This window comes from Bos grunniens, chromosome 7, assembly GCF_055505025.1.
Source record: "Bos grunniens cultivar Pamir isolate PY7600 chromosome 7, Bosgru_T2T1.0, whole genome shotgun sequence".
In the NCBI taxonomy this organism is placed as follows: Eukaryota; Metazoa; Chordata; class Mammalia; order Artiodactyla; family Bovidae; genus Bos; species Bos grunniens.
Genome location: NC_141171.1, coordinates 99,758,136 through 99,775,070, shown reverse-complemented (window position 1 = coordinate 99,775,070; position 16,935 = coordinate 99,758,136). Strand labels below are relative to the sequence as shown.

General features: G+C 38.7%; 1 long non-coding RNA gene across 1 annotated transcript in view; it reads left to right on the top strand.

Moving 5' to 3' along the window:
- The window catches only part of LOC147370032 (uncharacterized), a 226,151-nt gene that overhangs the window by 52,030 nt on the left and 157,186 nt on the right, over positions 1-16,935 (top strand). The window contains exon 2 of the long non-coding RNA XR_015168336.1: positions 14,165-14,276. This is a non-coding gene — a long non-coding RNA (uncharacterized LOC147370032). The remainder of the gene's footprint in view (positions 1-14,164; positions 14,277-16,935) is intronic.

The following is a 16,935-nucleotide window of genomic DNA, read 5'->3' as shown; positions in this document are numbered from 1 at the left end:
ACACAACCAAACAGGACCCGGTGGGGTCGTTCCGGGACAGGCTCATTCCCCACGCCCTGCTTTAGCTAGATAACATTATTTGATGCATGTTTCCTGAGTTGTTTTACAGATGTGAAAAACCGTTGCCAGATGGACGATGTTAACTGCTTGATGATCTTGAGCGTGAGCACAGAGCCCTAGGCCTCCAGGCCCCAGGGACCGACAATGTTAACTCCCGCAACACGCCCTCTTACTTCACCATCGGCTAATCAGAGAACTGTGCACCATCTGATCACAAACCCTGTGACCTCCTTCCCTTGAACTGGCTTTTAAACATACTAAGCTGAAACCCTTGTGGAGCTTGGGGTTTTTGCGGGAGGAGGGCATGAGCCACCCGTCTCCTTGCCTGGCCTCACTTTCAGTCCAGCACATGAACTTGCACTAACAGCCAAACCGAAAAATCTGCAAACATATGAAGCATCTAAAGGCTCTTCTCCCCTTCTCCCTCCGCCACTTCCGTTGCTCCTCCCCTCTCTGAGTATCCTATCTTCCTTAGATTTCCCTTGAGACCATTCCCGCACATGGACTCTACACATGTCTACAGTTCTACCCATTAGTCCAGCAGGATGTAGCACAATGTTCATCTCCAGAAGCATAGAGGTTCTAAAGTTTTTTTTTTAATTAACAGTGCTGCATAGTATTCAGTAAAATATAATTAAGCTTCACATTTTCTCTCTTTGGTTGTAGTTTCTACTTATCATTCCAGGCTTTACTGGGAATGCTGGGGAGATTCTCCTGAACCACAGTAGATTTGTATGGATATGTGTTTGCATACTTTCTGAAAGCCTTTCCACAAGTTCTTAACTCCATTTCCTATATGTCAGCTGTTCATAGAGTTTCCCTCATAGGTCAGATCTATAACACCCACTTCCTTTATTCTCTTAAAAATGAACCCGTCAACCAAAACCACATTATTGACTGACTTAGAATATTTATCACCATGATCACTGTGATTCATTTGCTAACCTTGACTATTTAGCTGTCTTGACTGTAAACAGTGGTTTGAAAAAGCAAGAAGTTTTTTTGGTTGGTACTGTGTAGACTGTTTGCTATATGGCCTGGGCATACATGACCTAGTTAGAAAGGCAGAGCTGCATTTTGGCAAAAAATCAGAGACCTTGGAATAGGAACCCATGTAGTCAGACTAACATGGGTTTAAGCTTGGACCTACCATTTATTAGCTGTATCACCTTAATCAAGTTACCTACTATCTTTAAGTTCTTTAAGTTTCACCAATTATGAGGTAAGACTAGCAAACACAACCTACAAAATTATGCAACTTAAGAATGAAAGCATTGTTGATGTAAAAAATAGTCACAAGCCAAAAGTTAAGAGTTATGTTTTATTTGGTGGGAATTTTTTGGATTTCAAGCCTGGGAGATAGCATCTAATTAAGCCTGAGAGAACTGCTCCTGGGCTTGAAGGCCTAAATATTCCCACCAAATATAACAGCTCCCAACTTTTAGGTTATGACTATTTTTTAAGTTGATAAGTTTTAGAAAAGGCAGAGGGGCAAGAGGTCAAATTGCCAACATCTGCTGGATCATCAAAAAAGCAGGAGAGTTCCAGAAAAACATCTATTTCTGCTTTATTGACTATGCCAAAGCCTTTGACTGTGTGGATCACAATAAACTGTGGAAAATTCTGAAAGAGATGGGAATCCCAGACTACCTGACCTGCCTCTTGAGAAACCTATGTGCAGGTCAGGAAGCAACAGTTAGAACTGGGCATGGAACAACAGAGTGGTTCCAAGTAGGAAAAGGAGTATGTCAAGGCTGTATATTGTCACCCTGCTTATTTCACTTATATGTAGAGTACATCATGAGAAATGCTGGGCTGGAAGAAGCACAAGCTGGAATCAAGATTGCTGGGAGAAATATCAGTAACCTCAGATATGCATATGACAGAAAGTGAAGAAGAACTTATGGCAGAAAGTGAAGAAGAACTAAAAAGCCTCTTGATGAAAATGAAAGAGGAGAGTGAAAAAGTTGGCTTAAAGCTCAACATTCAGAAAACTAAGATCATGGCATCTGGTCCCATCACTCCATGGCAAACAGATGGGGAAACAGTGGAAACAGTAGCTGACTTCATGTTTTTGGGCTCCAAAATCACTGAAGATGGTGATTGCAGCCATGAAATTAAAAGATGCTTACTCCTTGGAAGGAAAGTTATGACCAACCTAGACAGCATGTTGAAAAGCAGAGACATTATTTAGCCAACAAAGGTCTGTCTAGTCAAGGATATGGTTTTTCCAGTGGTCATGTATAGATATGAGTTGGAATATAAAGAAAGCTGAGCACCAAAGAATTGATGCTTTTGAATTGTGGTGTTGGAGAAGACTCTTGAGAGCCCCTTGGACTGCAAGGAGATCCAACCAATCCATCCTAAAGGAGATCAATCCTGGGTGTTCACTGGTAGAACTGATGCTAAAGCTGAAACTCCAGTACTTTGGCCACCTGACTGGAATAGCTGACTCATTTGAAAAGACCCTGATGCTGGGAAAGATTGAGGGCAGGAGGAGAAGGGGATGACAGAGGATGAGATGGTTGGATGGCATCACCAACTCAATAGACATGGGTTTGGGTGGATTCTGGGAGTTAGTGATGGACAGGGAGGCCTGGCGTGCTATGGTTCATGGGGTCGCAAAGAGTCGGACTCGACTGAGTGACTGAACTGAACTGAAGAAGAGACAATAGCAGATTGCTCTCCTGTACCTGAATTCCATGAGGACCCAGAGCCTTGGTACCAGCAGAGGCCCCTTGTGCCCATCTGCCTCCTTGGGGAGTCCAGAAGAATTTGAGTGTGTCTCTCCTGGTTCTAGGATGTTCTGTTATTGGTTGATGGTCCTAAGTTTTATTCGGGGGGGAAGACGTTACCCTTGAAACTTGGTTCAGGAAGAGGTTCCTGGGTTGTACAGTTTAGACACTTAGCAGGTTATCCTCAGTGTAAAAGGCACTGGGAATATTTCATTTGGATACTGAGTGGTTGATTATCCTCAGTTTAGAGACTGGGAAGTCTTGGCTGAGTTAAACGTGAGTAAGGTGGGATGAGTTGTTAGGGGAAAGTCTGACCTGTTGTTTTTTCCTTGAATTGGCTATCTTAATAGAGTTTGTCAAAATAAAATAATCTCATGAGAACTTCTGAGCTCCAAAGAAGGGACTCTCTCCTCCTGGCTGGCAAGGGTTCTCTCAGGCAACTGAGAAACTTGGAGGAGTGGTGGAGGCAAGACCTCCCAGGACAAAGCTGTCCCTATGGGGAAACCCACTCTCATAATTAACAAACTGCTCAACTGGAGACCCACATAAGATTTGGCCATTCCACAGTCTGAGCACGCATGGAAGTCTTATACTCCACTGGGAGACCCCAGACACAAAGAAGGGGCTAAAACAACTCTGGGGCAAAAACCAGAGAAGTTAAGCTTCCAAGCAGCACATACTGGCCCACCACATGATCACCAGTAGCGATTTTATCTCAACAAACTGACTTAAAAATGGGAAATAAAGAATTGAAAATAAAAGGAATGACAGATTTTTAGCCTCCAGCCCATACCCTAGCTGAGTAACTGTACATGCGAACTTACTTAATTGGAAATGAAAAGAAATCTCACCCTAAAAATGTAGGGGGCTCTTTCATCTCATATGCAGTTAAGTTACATTAAGGTTATCAGCTGGCTTGGTAAAAATATATTTTCAGACTTTAAACAATAGCCTTCTAGGGGGAAACTTGGCATTTGTCTGTATCTTTGAGATGTAAATGTTCTACCTGATCTTCCTAGGATGAGTTCTGTGTTTGTTTGTTTACATTTTTTTTTTTAATTTGGCCTTTGCTATTCTATTTTTGAGAGTAAACTCTAAGGCTTAGGTTACATCCTCTCCCACCCTTTTATGGGAAGCCTCTTGCATCTTAATGATTTAAATTACTATTAATATGTTTATTTTATTAATGGCCAAATAATAGATCATTTTAAAATTGGAGAAACTAACAAATTGGTGAATCTAGAGCACTCGTTATAAACAGCTGTTTTATTGGTACCTATAAAACAAAAGTAATATTAAAGGTGAAAAAAATATATCTAATATTTAACCTGAAACTGAAGCTCCAATACTTTGGCCACCTGATAAGAAGTGCCTACTCACTGGAAAAGGCCCTGATGCTGGGAAAGATTGGAGGCACGAGGAGAAGGGGAAGACAGAGGATGAGTTGGTTGGATGGCATCACTGACTCAATGGACATGAGTTTGAGCAAACTCCAGGAGGTAGTGAAGGACAGGGAAATCTGGCGTGCTGCAGTCCATGGGGTCGCAAAGAGTCAGATAGGACTTAGCTACTGAACAACAATGTTTAACCTAAGAACTTCTGTGCTTTTAAAACAAGTGAGGAAAATTGGCTTGGGAAGATTCATATGTGGGGTTTACTTCCCCTCAGTGGGTCTTTCAGACGCTAAAAAGGGCACTGAAATAATTAATGTCAATAGAAAAACTTGTAAGGAAGATCTAGCCACTATTTTCAACAAGGTAGAAAAATTCAAGAGGAATTATCTCAAATGAATAAAGAAATCTTTAGATGGTTATTTAAAATGGGATAAGTAAATTGCACATTTATGTAATTAAAACAAGATTTGATATTACTGCATTACCTAGAGTTAAATGGGCCAAAAGGGACATCTACTGGCCCCCAATATTAAAAGCCAACAAGTCAGTTCTGTTTACCCTGGTTTTAAAATTAAATGTAAAGGAATACAAAAATTTACAGTGAGATATCTGACCAGCAATTATTTGGGACAAGGTTAAGCCAAAGAGCCTGACCTTCTTGGCTCAGCCTCACTCTGAGGATTCCAGAATGGACAGGTAAGGAAAGAAAAGAAAAAAAAAAAAAAAAAAACTTCTGAAATTCCTCTAAGACCAAGCTTGTTGATTGAATCCTAATGAAATCAAAAGTAAAGGTATAAAAGTTGACAGGATTGAGATAAAAGTATATAAAATTGACATATTTAAATGGACTTTATATTAGATGGTTGCATTTCTTAGTAAATTATATTGTGGGATAGACATGTTTCACTGGGGAATAACAGCTCCCCTGTGTGGTATTATAAGACTAGAGATAGAGGTTGCCACTAAGGAAATATTAACTAAATGTACTGACCAATAGGGTTATCTGAGCCACACAAAGAAGTAAAACTGGGAACTAAATGCAAGGGTTAAAAATAAAAATAAAATAAAAATTGTGATTTTGCTTCAGTTTGTGAACTGAGAAAGGTCTTTGCTAAATGCCTTATAAAACCTTTGAAGGTATGATAAGTTAAAATCTATAGACTATAGAACTCATAAAATAAATTTCAATTTAGTTAAAAGTCTTGTCACTGATTTCAGTATCTTTAGGTGATAGAACTGTTCTTTGGGGAAATAAAAGCAACTGGCTTTCTCTTGCAAATCTCTAGAAACCAAAATGTAATTTACAACCTTATGGACCGTAGGCCAACAGGTTCCTCCATCCATGGGATTCTCCAGGCAAGAATACTGGAGTGGGTTGCCATGCCCTCCTCCAAGGGATCTTCCTGGCCCAGGGATTGAATCCAAGTCTCTTACTTCTACCTGCATTGGCAGGTGAGTTCTTTACCAGTTGCATCACTAAGAAACCCCAAATACAGATCACAAGGACCTGAGACTGACCCTAATCAGCTCCACCAGACAAGACCTGACACCAAGGGAAAAAGGTGGTGGTTTTAAAATTTGTAGAGTTGGGAATGCTCCCTCAGCCAAATCTTAAAGACATAGTCTTATATCTATATCATATATATATATATATATATATATATATATATATATGCTGCTGCTAAGTCGCTACAGTCGTGTCCGACTCTGTGTGACCCCATAGACGGCAGCCCACCAGGCTCCCCCGTCCCTTGGATTCTCCAGGCAAGAACATTGGAGTGGGTTGCCATTTCCTTCTCCAGTTCATTAAAGTGGAAACTGAAGTAGCTCAGTCATGTCCAACCCTCAGTGACCCCATAGACTGCAGCCTACCAGGCTCCTCCATCCATGGGATTTTCTAGGCAAGAGTACTGGAGTGGGGTGCCATTGCCTTCTCCGATATATCATATATATATAGTCAGGGAATTTGTAATTTCCTCAGTTCTCTCTTGCTGTAGCAAAAATTTGAAGCGACGATGGATCCATATTACAGCTCAGTTTTATTTGTCAAGCAAAGAAAATACATCTTGGAGGCATGAAGGCAGGCTGACCCAAAAGAAGCAAAGAGAAGAGAAGCCAGAGGCTCAATTTTGGCTCCTACTTTTATATGTTTTTTTTTTTTTTCTCCATCCCCTGAGCTTGCCCTATGTACATTGAGCTAGCCAGGAGGGCTCTTTGCTTCACCTGAGGTTCTCACTCTGATCCTCTGACCTTCCTTTATTTTGGGGGCTTTTCCATTCTTTGTCTTTTAGCCGCCACTATTCAGGACTCTTTTTCCTATTCTAACTACCTAACATATATCTTATATATATAATATATATCTTATGTATATATAAGATTATAGATATAACCTTAAAATCTTAGTCATCTGAACAAGCAACCTTCATGTACCCCAACTCTTAGTAAACTAGTACTTTTATATTGTATTAATAATACCTGGTTCATAACTAATCTTTTAAGTGAAGTTGTGAGACCTCTAGTTTGTCTGTTTATGTCGGTCTACACTTTATACGTATGAGATATCTCTACCTTTGGAAAGTATTGTCAATAGTAAATTTGTAAAGAAAGTGAAATCGCTCATTCGTGTCCGACTCTTTGCGATCCCATGAACTGTACTGTACCAGGCTTCTCTGTCCATGGGATTTTCCAGGCAAGAGTACTGGAGTGGGTTGCCATTGCCTTCTCCAGGGGATCTTCCTGACCCAGGGATCAAACCCAGCTCTCCTGCATTGCATGTAGACGCTTTACCCTCTGAGCCACCAAGGAAGCCCGTATAGTTTATAAAAAGCTCTATTTAATTTGAAAAGAAAGTGCTAACATTTAAAGAAACTGGCCAATGTTACTTTCAGATTCACATGAACTGGGAAATATTCAATATTAAGTTGATAGCTGGTATTAATATTTAAATTTATCTAATTAATATAGACATGTCATTGAATCATCAAAATTAAATGTAACACTTTACTTCAGTTTAATAAATAAGACCTCATTGTATCTGTTGCAAGGAAAATAATTCGATATGATGAAACTTTAAAGTAACTGAGATAAGAGCTTTTGGGTAAAACTTTTATTTTAGAAATGTCTACTTATAACAATCTTTCTGGATATTTGGTAACTTGAAGTTCTAGAGCTATGCTTATTTAAGTTAAATGATGAAAGTTTATTAAATAGTTAGAAGATACTGAGACATTATTAACTAAATAGAGTCCTAAAGTTATTTAGCACTATTAATGAAAATGTTTGGTGTCACCCTGAGATGGTCTCAGATGTTCAAATGTTTTTAGAAATTATCACTTATGTTTATGCTCACCAATCTATAGAATGCCAATATAAAAGATGGTTCATAATTGCTTACTTCTTAGCTTTTATTAAAAATTAAGGTTTTAAGAGTTGAGGATTATAATTTAAACATGTAATTGGTGGCTCAGATGGTAAACTGTCTGCCTGTAGTGCGGGAGACCCGGGTTCGATCCTTGGTTTGGGAAGATCCCCTGGAGAAGGATATGGCAACCCACTCCAGTACTCTTGCCTGGAAAATTCCATGGACTGAGGATCCTGGTAGGACATGACTAAGCGACTTCATTTTAAAGCTAGCGGAATAGCTAAGATTTCAGTAGACCGTAAGCAGTAGAATGTCTGTTTTCAGTAAGGAAGTTACGAGGAATGGAATTACATTTTATTGAGTAAAAAAGTGAGCTGTTTGATTTCATTTAGGTGGAAAATGAGAAACAGGCTGGATACAGAAAGTGAAAGAAACCCTGAGGAGGAAAACGTTTTATGCACATTCAGGATTAACAGACTTTTGATTGAAGTTAACTGAGTAAATAGATTTTGTTAAGTAAGCTAATGCAAGACTGGAATTTGACTTCTTTTTCTATTAAAAGTGCTCCTTTTTGATAACAAATGGTGAGAGTTTGTGTGCTCTTGAGTAATCTGTATTTATTTTCTTTTAATTGTTTTTGTGACTTTGGTTAAATGAATGAGCATTGTTTCAGTGACCTATGATCCTGTTATGTTTTAAAATGTTTTTAATATTTCTAACAAACTTCCCAAATATCATAATATAACTAAAGCTCTTTTAGACTCCAATTGACTCTGGGGTGCTTCAAAGAAACATCTCTCAGACATCTCAGAGAGAAATGTTAAGCTAAGTGTATTTGATATTTTTATTTCAAAACCATTGTCCAGTGACTGAATGTGAACTTTAGGTTGTAATGTATGGATAAATGTCATTAATATGAATATTGCAAAATTTATATGGACTCCCTAATATCTGAGATGTCTTGATATAATATTATCAGTCATTTCTATTGGTTATCCTAAAATGTTATATGTTGCAGAAATGTCCACGTTGCCTGCTAATTGCATTGTACTCAAATCTTTAACTATGCTATTTTAAGTTTTATACCTAATAGGCTCAGTTCAGTTCAGTGGCTCAGTTGTGTCTGAATCTTTGTGACCCTATGGACTGCAGGAGGACACGCCAGTCCTCCCTGTCCATCACCAACTCCCGGACTTTACTCAAACTCATGTCCATAGAGTTGGTGATGCCATCTGATCATCTCATCCTCTGTCATCCCTGTCTCCTCTGGCCTTGAAACTTCCCAGCATCAGGGTCTTTTCCAACGAGTTGGTTCTTTACATCAGGTGGCCAAGGTATTGGAGTTTCACCTTCAGCATCAGTCAATCTAATGAATATTCAGGATTGGTTTCCTTTAGGATGGACTGGTTGGATCCCCTTGCTGTCCAAGGAACTCTCAATAGTCTTCTCCAACACCACAGTTCAAAACCATCAATTCTTCTGCACTCAGCTTTCTTTATAGTCCAAATCTCACATCCATACATGACTACTGGAAAAACCATAGCTTTGACTAGACGGACCTTTGTCGGCAAAGTAATTTCTCTGCTTTTTAATATTCTCTCTGGGTTGGGCATACCTTTTCTTGCAAGGAGACTCTTTTAATTTCATGGTTGCAGTCACCATCTGCAGTGATTTTGGAGTCCAGGAAAATAAACTCTCTCACTGTTTCCATTGTTTCCTCATCTATTTGCCATGAAGTGATGAGACTGAATGCCATGATCTTAGTTTTCTGAATGTTGAGTTTTAAGCCAACTTTTTGACTGTCCTCTTGCACTTTCATCAAGAGGCTCTTTACTTCTTGTTTGCTTTCTGCCATAAGGGTGGTGTTATCTGCATATCTGAGGTTATTGCTATTTCTCCCAGCAATCTTGATTCCAGCTTGTGCTTCATCCAGCCCGGAGTTTCTCATGATGTATTCTGCATATAGGTTAAATAAGCAGAGTAACGACATACAGCCTTGACGTACTCCTTTCCTTATTTGGAACCAGTCTGTTGTTCCATGTCCAGTTCTAACTGCTGCTTCGTGACCTTCATAAAGATGTCTCAGGAGGCAGATCAGGTGGCCTGGTATTCCCATCTCTTTCAGAATTTTCCACAGTTTGATGTGATCCACATAGTCAAAGGCTTTGGCATAGTCAATAAAGCAAAAGTAGATTTTTTTTTTTTTTCTGGAACTCTTGCTTTTTCGATGATCCAGCCGATGTTGGCAATTTGATTTCTGGTTCCTCTGACTTTTTAAATCCAGGTTGAACATTTGGTTTTTTTTTTTTTTTTTCTAATTTTATTTTATTTTTAAACTTTACATAATTGTATTAGATTTGCCAAATATCAAAATGAATCTGCCACAGGTATACATGTGTTCCCCATCCGGAACCCTCCTCCCTCCTCCCTCCCCATACCATCCCTCTGGGCCGTCCCAGTGCACCAGCCCCAAGCATCCAGCATCGTGCATCGAACCTGGACTGGCAACTCATTTCCTACATGATATTTTACATGTTTCATTGCCATTCTCCCAAATCTTCCCACCCTCTCCCTCTCCCACAGAGTCCATAAGACTGTTCTATACATCAGTATCTCTTTTACTGTCTCGTACACTGGGTTATTGTTACCATCTTTCTAAATTCCATATATATGCGTTAGTATACTGTATTTATGTTTTTCCTTCTGGCTTACTTCACTCTGTATAATAGGCTCCAGTTTCATCCACCTCATTAGAACTGATTCAAATGTATTCTTTTTAATGGCTGAGTAATACTCCATTGTGTATATGTACCACTGCTTTCTTATCCATTCATCTGCTGATGGACATCTAGGTTGCTTCCATGTCTTGGCTATTATAAACAGTGCTGCAATGAACATTGGGGTACATGTGTCTCTTTCCCTTCTGGTTTCCTCAGTGTGTATGCCCAGCAGTGGGGTTGCTGGATCATAAGGCAGTTCTATTTCCAGTTTTTTAAGGAATCTCCACACTGTTCTCCATAGTGGCTGTACTAGTTTGCATTCCCACCAACAGTGTAAGAGGGTTCCCTTTTCTCCACACCCTCTCCAGCATTTATTATTTGTAGACTTTTGGATCACAGCCATTCTGACTGGTGTGAAATGGTACCTCATAGTGGTTTTGATTTGCATTTCTCTGATAATGAGTGATGTTGAGCATCTTTTCATGTGTTTGTTAGCCATCTGTATGTCTTCTTTGGAGAAATGTCTGTTTAGTTCTTTGGCCCATTTTTTGATTGGGTCGTTCATTTTTCTGGAGTTGAGCTGTAGGAGTTGCTTGTATATTTTTGAGATTAGTTGTTTGTCGGTTGCTTCATTTGCTATTATTTTCTCCCATTCTGAAGGCTGTCTTTTCACCTTGCTAATAGTTTCCTTTGATGTGCAGAAGCTTTTAAGGTTAATTAGGTCCCATTTGTTTATTTTTGCTTTTATTTCCAATATTCTGGGAGGTGGGTCATAGAGGATCCTGCTGTGATGTATGTCGGAGAGTGTTTTGCCTATGTTCTCCTCAGGTTGAACATTTGGAATTCCACAGTTCACATGCTGTTGAAGCCTGGCTTGGAGAATTTTGAGCATTACTTTGCTAGCATGTGAGATGAGGGCAATTGTGCAGTGGTGTGAACATTCTTTGGCATTGCCTTTCTTTGGGATTAGAATGAAAACTGACCTTTTCCAGTCCTGTGTCCACTGCTCAGTTTTCCAGATTTGCTGGCATGTTGACTGCAGCACTTTTACAGCATCATCTTTTAGGATTTGAAATAGATCAGCTGGAATTCCATTGCCTCCACTAGCTTTGTACTGAACTGGGTAACAAATGGCAAACCCTAATGAAAAACCTGGCCACTTCATGTGGGTCAGTGGAAATCAATTAATGGGATTGAATAATTTGATATATATGATCTATAACTTTGATGATGGAAAATATACTAGCTTGAGTCTGTTTTCCAGTTAACCTTTCTCTCTTATGCTGTGACCTACCACAAATGGATAAAGTATGTCTTTGTAAACTGAGATGAAACACTTATCTTTTCTCTACCTGCTTAGTTCTGCCAATCGCATATGCTTGTCTCAAAGATTAAGCCATGCATAGTGTGAACAGCTTATACAATGAAACCGCAGATAGCTCATTAAGTCACTTATAGCTCCTTTGGTTGCTCAGTCTTTGCAACTGGATTATAACTAATTATACTAATCATTGTTTTAATTGTTCTTTGTTTCCAAATTGTTTATGCTTTTGTCTCTCTGCTGCATCATGACTTTGTCAGTGGTACTAGGCACATTACTCCTATCTGTCTATTTTATAAGAGGGTTGCCTTTTACAGTATGCAACCAGGCCTCCAACAAAGATGATGACTAGGTGACTCGAAGCAATTGATCAGAAATATACTTCTATATGCCATCAATAATTGTAATATTGTGAGTCCAAGTATGGGAAGAAACATTAAGGGAAATATCTCCTGGACCCTAATATGTTAGAAGATAGAGGATCCAGAGAATTTTTAACCATCTACCAATGGGCTTAACTTGAAAACTAACACCTGGAGTGGCATATCAACAAGATCTTTTACCTGATCTGGGATGAGCAGTGCCTTGGGACCAAAAAAATGGTCATGAAATGTCTCCCAAATATTGGTGAAATTTCCGACCATGGGGAGGGACTAAGATGTGGAGTATTTCCTGCCATATTGATAAACAAGAATGTCGCAGTCTTCAGCGATTCCAGTCCTCCAGTGCCTAAAGGCACTCAGGAAGGAAAAGCACCTGTGATCTGGCAGCCATCAGATTGCAACCACCCCCTACTTTGAGCCCTGGGGAACTCTGGATGCAGCATACTGGCCCCAGAGAGCTGAGATGCATATGTAAAGAACAATTTCACTGAGCCCAAACTCTTGCATCTTCCCATGCATAGAAAAGTGCTAAATTCCTTAACTTGAGATATCTGGTTTCCTTTAATTAACAATAACCTTTCGATGTTCAGACTACCTACCCTTTGTTGTAAAATTTCTATATAGTCTGGCTCCTCCCCTAGCCTCCTTGGAGCAGTTTTCTCAGGGTCACTTGAGATGTTTTCTCCTAGGCTTGAAGTCCTAAATATTTCCATCAAATGAAACATAGCTCTCAACTTTTCGGCTGTGACTATTTTGTAAGTCGACATCATTCATAAAATGTATATCAGGTCTATAGTGAACACTCAGTGAATAGTAACCATTAGGTGTGATTGAGATGACAATGAATACAAATAAGCAACAAACAAATGTATGATTGTATGATTGCAATTACTTTTAATATTGTAAAAATAATTTAGCAAAGTAAAAGAACCATTTGGGGGCTTAGTTTGAAAACTTAGTATTCCTCTAAAGAAAAAAGATGAGAACAAGATTTATCCTTAGATGATTTTAAACCAAAGTTATTCTAATATTTAATCCAGTAACCAATTATTGGGTTTAGACTAAAGTTATTTTAAAATTTAATCTATTAAACAGTTATTGGATATTGTCTCTGTGCCAAGGGACTTCCCAGGGGGCTCAGTGAAAAGGAATTCACCTGCAGTGCAGGAGTGGTGAGTTTGAAGATCCCCTGGAGAAAGAAATGGCAACCCATTCTATTATTGTTGCCTGGGAAATCCCATGGACAGAGGAGCCTGGCAGGCTACAGTCCATGGGGTTGCAAAGAGTTGGACATAACTTGGTGACTAAAACAACAGCAACAACATTGAGCCAGGAAATATGAAAGGATCAGAAATACAAAATTAAGTATAGTTCAGTGATATAAGCATGCTGATTGATCAAGTTCATGACAAAATCTGAATGAAGAAGGGAAACATACTAGAGAGTTATCCAGATATAAAATGATGAGATAAGTATATGACATTTTCTTATTTGCTTAACTGTGATTTATTTTATTTCTACTTTGATGTTTTAATAGTTGTGGTTTTTCAATATATACTTAAATTTCTACAATAGGAGAAACATCTTAATTTCCAACCAGATTTAGTTTGGGTATTTTTCAATGCAACATTCATGATCTTATTATTAAACTAGGATAAATAATCTGTGGAATTTATTGTGTTTGATCATGATTGCTTACCTATCCAAAATAAAAGCTGGCAAAATTTGCTTGTATATAGATAATTAATCTTGCTCAATTGTCTAAAAATAGTATCTATATGGGTTATTTTCATTCCTTACTGATTTCCTCATCCTATAAATTCTTATCTTTATTCAGGATTTCCATTGTCTCTTTTCTATCTTCTATATAGTTAACTATCTTGGTGAGCCCAACTATTCAATTATTGGGAGATAACATTTTGTGATTTAAAAAGGACCTCCAATTTTGTGTCAATATTTTGGTTCTTGATATATAAGATGTAAGGACAAAAACAAATTAAAAGCAAAAATATTTGCTTCTCCCTGTGAAAAATAAGGGAAGAAATATCTTACCCTCGTTTTTCTTAGATATTTGATTTAGAAAACTTATCATTATAAGTACTTTCTCAGTCTCTTTGAAATGTATGTAAATCTTTTTAAACTTCAAAAAGTACTTTGTCACTTTTACAATTCGGTAATATCTTTCTGTAGGACCTAGGAACCATCTCTCTGAAACACAGTCATCAAGGAGGAGCACCATATCTCCCAGTTTCTGTGAGAGCCCAACGATGACCAAACTGCAAAGCTACCGCCTGTCATAGAGGTAAGAATTTAATTTGCATTTGGGTAAATCCAATTAACAAATATAATTGGTCATCTCAATTAGGTGAATTTAGAATGAACTATGGTGCTGTCAAGTCCTCTTACTTGAATAATTGTTGTTGTTTACCTTGGGAACCCATTTGGAACGGCTTATGTCTGCTTGGCTGTATAGAAAGGTGAGATTTCTTTCAGCCTTTGGAATCTCTTAGTTCTCTTAGTGGGTTACCTGTGAGACTCATCATGTTCTGGCTTAATACTCATTCAAAAATAAAATTATTTGCTCTCACTTCTGCCTTTGTGAAGCCATTTTTCTGGCTTGGCAGAAGATTTTTAAAAAAATCTTATTTCCTCAACAAAGTAAATACATTCACTCATTGCTCAGCAGCTATTTAAAAGTAAACAAAAATCCATATGTGTGTAAGTATATGTTAGTCTCAATATTTTGATACTGTTTATTATAAGTGAAAAACAATAGAATATCATCAGTTTCATGTGTTATAAGCTAAATTATATGTATTAGAGAAATATGTGGAAGAATACACAGCAAACTGCTAATATCAGCTAATTAGTTGGGGACAGAATATTATATTTTATCTTATGTATCCATCCTCATATTTTTCAACTTGTTGCAGTAAGTTTGTATTATTGTTTGTTTTTCTATTACAAAATGTAAATTTATTTTCAAAAAGATGCTAATTGCACTTGCAACGTAAACATCATTAATTAAAGCAGGGACAATTCCCCTTGTACTTTTTTTAATGTTCAACTTTTAATGTAGTACTATATAAATATTTGTAAAATTAAAACATGTATGAATGAATGAATACCCATAACCAGAGAAGATTTTTTGACGGAATAGTTAAGACGTGAAGAAGCTATACTGAAAGAGTTGACAGAAGTTTGGGGGTTTAAAAAAAAAAAAATGCACACAACAGAAGCAGTATATAAATAAATAACTTTTGGGAAAAGTTTGGCCAATAAAAGACTTGGTAAAGTGACTTATTTTGTTTAAAAGAGATCCTTTTGTATTTGTGACTTCTCAGAGCATATTGGCATGCTTATTAATATCCTTCTTGGTGGCAAAGAGGCTGAAGATAGAAAAGGAAACAGGATAACTAAAAGCTGGAGATCACTGAGAAAGCAGGAGGAGGTACTGGTGTTGAATTCGTTCATCCTGAGTTCTTCTGTTATAACAAAAAGGAAGGAAACGTCACAGAGGCAAGTCTGCTAGTGAATCTATTGGAAGATTTGGAGGATCTTGGCTGAGCATGACTTTTCTGTCTCTGTGAGGCCAAGAAATGCAATATGATGCATCAGTTTTTAATGCTGCAGTTGCTCTAGTGAGTCCAGTATATGTACAAACAAAAGTGATACCTTACATGCAATGCAGGAGACCCCAGTTCGATTCCTGGGTCAAGAAGATCCACTGGAGAAGGGATAGTCTACCCATCCAGTATTTTGGGATGGACATGAGTTTGGGTAAATTCCAGGAGTTGGTGATGGACAGGGAGGCCTGGCATGCTGCCATTCATGGGGTTGCAAAGAGTCGGACACGACTGAGCAACTGAGCTGAACTGAATGGAACTGAACTTGTCGCTCAGCTTGTAAAAAATCCGCCTGCAATGTGGGAGACCTGGGATCAGTCCCTGGATCAGGAAGATCCCCTGGGAAGGGACAGGCTACCTACTCCAGTATTATGGCCTGGAGAATTCCATGGACTGTATAGTCCATGAGGTTGCAAAGAGTTGGACATGACTGATATACTTTCACTTTCACTTTGCATACTTTCAAAGCTACAAGTTTTAGTGGTCATTTGCATATTCAGCTACTAATTCTGAAGAGTGGTCATTGTGTCTGACTGCTCAAGGGCAGATATTTTTTCATTCTTAGTTCAATTCAGTTCAGTACAGTAGCTCAGTAGTGGCCGACTCTTTGTGACCCCATTAATTGCAGCACACCAGGCTTCCCTGTCCATCACCAACTCCCAGAGTTCACCCAAACTCATGTGCATTGAGTTGATGATGCCATCAAGCCATCTCATCCTCTGTTGTCGCCTTCTCCTCCTGCCCCCAATCTGTCCCAGCATCAGAGACTTTTCCAATGAGTCAGCTCTTCACATGAGATGGCCAAAGTATTGGACTTTCAGCTTTAGCATCAGTCCTTCCAAAGAACACCCAGGGCTGATCTCCTTTAGAATGCACTGGTTGGATCTCCGTGCAGTCCAAGGGACTCTCAAGAGTCTTCTCCAACACCACAGTTCAAAAGCATCAGTTCTTTGGTGTTCAGCTTTCTTCACAGTCCAACTTTCACATCCATACATGACCACTGGAAAAACCATAGCCTTGACTAGACTAACCTTTGTTGGTAAAGTAATGTCTCTGCTTTTGAATATTCTATCTAGGTTGGTCATAACTTTCCTTCCAAGGAGTAAGCGTCTTTTAATTTCATGGCTGCAGTCACCATCTGCAGTGATTTTGGAGCCCTAAAAAATAAAGTCTGACACTGTTTTCACTGTTTCCCCATCTATTTCCCATGAAGTGATGGGACTGGATGCCATGATCTTCGTTTTCTGAATGTTGAGCTTTAAGCCAACTTTTTCACTCTCCTCGTTCACTTTCATCAAGAGGCTTTTTAGTTCCTCTTCACTTTCTGCCATAAGG